Source organism: Procambarus clarkii, chromosome 75, assembly GCF_040958095.1.
Source record: "Procambarus clarkii isolate CNS0578487 chromosome 75, FALCON_Pclarkii_2.0, whole genome shotgun sequence".
In the NCBI taxonomy this organism is placed as follows: domain Eukaryota; kingdom Metazoa; phylum Arthropoda; class Malacostraca; order Decapoda; family Cambaridae; genus Procambarus; species Procambarus clarkii.
In genome coordinates this window covers 17,247,005-17,252,572 of record NC_091224.1, presented here as the reverse complement: position 1 = coordinate 17,252,572, position 5,568 = coordinate 17,247,005, and positions in this window count along the sequence as shown.

Here is a 5,568-nt window from a genome sequence, read left to right as displayed (position 1 = left end):
TACCCGGCTGCACCCGGGTCTCTTGCTCTCCTTTTCTACACCTTTCCTCCCCCTCTCTTCCACACTCTTCACTTCATCTCTCCCTTGATCTGCTTGTTTGCCTGCTTCACTCCAATTGTTCTTCACCCAGACCCGTCTTACCACACGGGCCCGCTGGGCACTTGCACGGGGGCCCGACTAGCATCAGGGCATGCTGGGCACTTGCACAGGGACCCGACTAGCATCAGGGCCTACTGGGCACTTGCACGGGGGCCCCACTATCATCAGGGCCCGCTGGGCACTTCCCGGCGGTCCCACTAGCATAGGACCCCGATGGGCATGTGCCCGGGGGCCCCACTAGCATCAGAGCCCGATGGGCACTTGCACGGGGGCCCCACTAGCATCAGGGCCTGCTGGGCACTTGCACGGGGGCCCCACTATCATCAGGGCCCGCTGGGCACTTGCCCGAGAGCCCCACTAGCATCAGGGCCTACTGGGCACTTGCACGGGGGCCCCACTATCATCAGGGCCCGCTGGGCACTTCCCGGCGGTCCCACTAGCATAGGACCCCGATGGGCGTGTGCCCGGGGGCCCCACTAGCATCAGGGCCCGCTGGGCACTTGCACGGGGGCCCCACTAGCATCAGGGCCCGCTGGGCACTTGCACGGGGGCCCCACTAGCATAGGGGCCCGCTGGGCACTTGCCCGAGAGCCCCACTAGCATAGGACATATTCATTACGGTAGTAGAATGTTTAAATATTTAGGTCTGGTTGCAAGCACACTTATATAATATAACCCAACATTCTGGTGTGGGAGTAAATACTAAATATTTCAGGTATATATTTCCAGGTGGATATCCCTTTGAGCAGATATGAAACGTAATGTTTTGAGTGGAGCAGAGAAGAGGAAGAGAGCGGCAGAGGAGAAGAAAATAGGAATTCTAAAAGTAGCATCGTGGCTCAACACAGGTGAAACGACAGCCACTCATATCACTCCATCGGGTATAGCATCCACATCAGCATCCACTCCTGCAATGTCAGCCAACTAGCACTGTTCCATCAGGTATAGCATCCACATCATCATCCACTCTTGCAATGTCAGCCAACTAGCACTGTTCCATCAGGTATAGCATCCACATCATCATCCACTCTTGCAATGTCAGCCAACTAGCACTGTTCCTTCAGGTATAACATCCACATCAGCATCCACTCCTGCAATGTCAGCCAACTAGTACTGTTCCTTTAGATATAGCATCCACATTTATATCCATTCCAGCTACCAATCCTCCAGTCTCAGCAGACATACCAATCAGTGCCTGTTGCTGCTGCTGCTGGTGACATTTTACAAGAGGACATGCCCAAATCTGTAACAGTAAAGGAGCTTACAATCCAAGAGACAGATTCGGGGCTATGGAGCATTAATGATACTAACACAATAGATTACTGGATTCGTAGCGGGCTCTCATCATGTCAGAATCATGAAAAAAAACTTTTCAAACTCCCTCAGAGTGCATAAAACAGCTGGAGTAGAGAATATGAAGGCAAGGTATTTATCAATGTGTTCAAACTTGACCTGCGGAATGGAGAGTATGTAAAACGTGAATGGATAGTCTATCCTCTATCCCATGGTTGTTTGTACTGCTTTGTATGTCGTCTATTGTCCAAGAAAGAATCTCCCTTTGCTACATTGGGGTTCAATTAGTGGAAGCACAGCAATGTTATTGTAGAACATGAAAATGGAGAAGAACATCGAATGTGCATGACAGCATATTTAATAAATCATGAAGGAACTGGAAGTGTAGAGTCTTCATTACTTGAGCAATATCGCTCAGAGCAGGACTATTGGCAGAAAGTGTTGACACGTGTGGTTTCTGTAATTCGCTTTCTTGCCTCTCTAGAGGTTTGACGAGAAAGCCAGATTATTGGGTTAGCAAAAAATGACAACAATTTAGGTATACTAAATGCTGACTGAATGTGACCCTTTCTTGGAGGGAGAGAGGGAGTTATGAAGGGGAAAGCGCCAACCCATTACGACTACTAACTGGGAAGGAGGGAAGGATAAGGAATTGGGATAGGACGGGGGGGGGGAGGAGAAATGGTGGCCAAACACTTGGACGGTCGGGGATTGAACGCCGACCTGCATTAAGCGAGACCGTTGCTCTACCGTCTAGCCCAAGTGGTTGCCCCTTTCTTGGAAGAACATCTCAATGTATGGAAATCCTGGAAAAGGGAATACGTCATATTTATCTGTAAATATTTATGAGGAATTTCTTGAACTAATGGGACAACAGGTTCTCTATACTCTTCTTGAAGAAGTAAAAAGAATCAGAGTATTATTCAGTAAGTGTAAATGCTACTCCAGACATCTCACACACAGACCAACTGACATTTACTCTCCGATACATGAAAGGCTGTGAGCCTGTGGATCGTTTCTTGATGTTCATCCCCATCTTTTCTCATGGAGCAAAGGATCTAACAGACACTGTTGTGGATTTTCTCAGTGGAATTTGGTTCTTATTATCAAACTACCGTAGTCAGTCATACGATAATGCCTCAAATATGTCTGGACATTGTACTGGATTGCAAGGACGGATTCATCAACTCAACGAGTCTGCCATCTATGTCGCTTGTGCTGGACACAGGCCGAACTTGGTGGGAGTAAAAGCAGCAGAATGTTGTCTACAGACTGGCAAATTCTTTGACTTTCTTCAGTATCTGAATTCATTTTTGCTGGCTCTACTCATCGCTGACATTGACAACATCTTTAGGAAAAGATTTTGTGGTCAAGGGTCTGTCTGACACACGCTGGTCAGACAACATTATGATGATGTTGATGCATCAGTGTTGAGGGGTTTTGAGAAAATAAAACATGCACTGGACTCTCTATCAGCTGGCAATGAACAACAGATGAATACAAGGCGAGAGGCAGACGGTCCCCAGCATAGGGGTCCATAGGGAAGGATTGAGCACAAAAATGGAAAACTTGGAAACAATCTTTCTCACAATTCTTTGGCATGACAGGCTAGAAAGAATGAAGAAAACAAACAAGGTCCTGCAATCAAAGGATGTGAACATCCTTGTTTGCCACGAATCTTCTCGAGTCTATGAAAACCTTTCTTCAGGAAACTTGAGACAAATTTAGTGAATTGGAATTCGAAGTCAGGAGTATGTGTCCATGATAGAGATTACAGTGATGGGGAAAAACGTGGAACGAGAACGAAGTGTGTGTCTTGGTAGATATGATGGATCAGTAGAGAAGTTACTTCTCAGAAAAAACGAACAATTCATGTTAGAAACTTTCCTCCCAATTCTGGACACACTACTCTTAGAAATGATAAAAGGGGCAGAGACTTATTCACCAGATTGGAAATCTGTTTTCTCTCTTCAGTGAAATGAAAAGCATTGCTTTTGATGCACTAAAGAGAAAGTGGGAACATCTGGCTAATATGCAATTACAAGTATCTGAATTTTGATGCACATTTAAATGAATGTGAGCATCTCAAGCACTATATAGCTCTTGGTGAAAATTGTGAGACTATCCTTGCACTGTACAGAAAAATAATTTCGGACAATTGGAAATCTGTATTCCCGAATTTTGAAATTGCACTCAGAGTGTTCATATACATGATGGTGACCAACTGTACAGGAGAACGTTCTTTTTTCAAGACTGAAACTTTTAACACACAGAGATCACACTAACGTGATGCATCAAATGAACAACTGGCTACTGGCTACGGGATCCAGTAAGTTCAGTAGAACTTCTGTTTCAACCCTTTTAACCCTGTCGTAGCTCAGTCGATTAAGGCAGTGTCTGGGATGCTCCCGGACGCAGGTTCGAATCCTCGTCACGGCCTTTGTGGATTTGTTCACTGAAACTTATAAAAACAATCAGTTTCGTAGCACAATTGGGGCAGCATTATTTGAACTGGCTTTCACTCATGTGCATGGACAATGACATCCTGATGTCCATTGACTTCAAGCCAATAATAAAGCAATTCTCTGAAAAGAAATCCTGCCAGTGCTTGTTATAATAAGAAGTTCGCAGTAATTTCCTATTGTGCCATCTAATCTGTGTAGCTGACTGAGTAACCATTGTGTTTTTCAAGCCTTGTGTATTGTACAAATGTTTATCATGTTGATTAAAAACATGCTGGAGGGCAGCAACTAATGTTTTAACGCCAGTTTTGTTGAAGTGCCAATAAAATAAATATATGTTTAATACAGGGGGGGGGGGTACCACCTCTGGTGCAATTATAGGGACCCACAGCCTCAAAGAAGGCAACACAGAGCATTATATTATCGACCATTTAACTTTTATTCCTGTGAGTGGTTGTGGTGGGGGCCCCAGCACACTGGGGTGCCCAGGGGCCCATAATGCTGTTAAGACGGCCCTGCCTTACCCTCTTCTTCCCTCCTTCTCTTTTTCCCTCCTTCCCCTATTCTTCCCTCCTTCCCCCTTTTCTTCCCTACTTACCCTAACCTTGGTCTCCATCTCTCCCCCTTCTCTCAGAAAATATATTAAGAAACTCTGAAAGAATTGTATTGGTCTCAGAAAATATATTATTACGGTCACATGAAACTCTAGGGAAATCACAACAAATATTTCGCACTAGACTCCATGAAAATCGCAAGAAGGTGGGTTCTATAAAGGCTATTATTATGTCTTAAAGCATTTAACTTAGGCTTAACCCCCACAAGCCTCTACCCGTCCCGTACCCAAGATCACCCCCCCCCCCTCCTTCCCCCTTGAAAAAATGGGTGAGGCTAGCCATAGACATTTAACTTGCAACTTTAGGCAAACAGCCAATTGCTCTTATAGTACAGATCCATTAGCAGGGTTGATGTACTTATGTACATCAACCCTGCAGGGTTGATTGTATTTGATTAACATTTGATTGTATTTGATTGATTAGCAGGGTTGATTATACTTGCGGGGTTTGAGCCTCGGCTCTTTGGTCCCGCCTCTCAACTGTAAGGTTTGTGTGTATAAAAGTATATAGTATAAGAGATCAATGCAGAGTGGGCCAACCCAGCAACTTTGTCAATAATAAGTGCACGCACTCCCGTCTTAAGCACGGGACTACAAGCCTGTCTTACGACCTTTCAGCTCAATCAGATTTTTGTTTTCGTTTAATACAAAAGCAAAACAGAGTTATTTATGCAGTCACTGAGAGCAAATGAGCAACTTTCCTGAGAGCAAATCAACCAACCCACACATTACAACTGGAAACAAAATGCCTGTGTTTCAGTCCGTCCTTGACGTTCAGGAGGCTCCATGACGGAGAGAAACCTCTCGTGAATGTTGGGTTATGTATTAAAATAAACAGCACATACTTCTCCATTCCTTCCAGTTATCGTCCCGTGTTAAACGATAAAAGTTTGGTCCCGAAAACGGAATTGCCAGTTGGTTAAACTAGATCAGGATGATGATGATTATAGCGGATCAGACATAATGAAGACATTGGCTAGTCAGGTGATGGTGGCGTGTGTATAATGTAGCTCGCCCCAGGTAATTATACCAGGTTGTAATTAATCATCAGGTTATTTGCCTGTCACTCACGTGTCCGAGCGAGTGACGGGGCTGACAGGT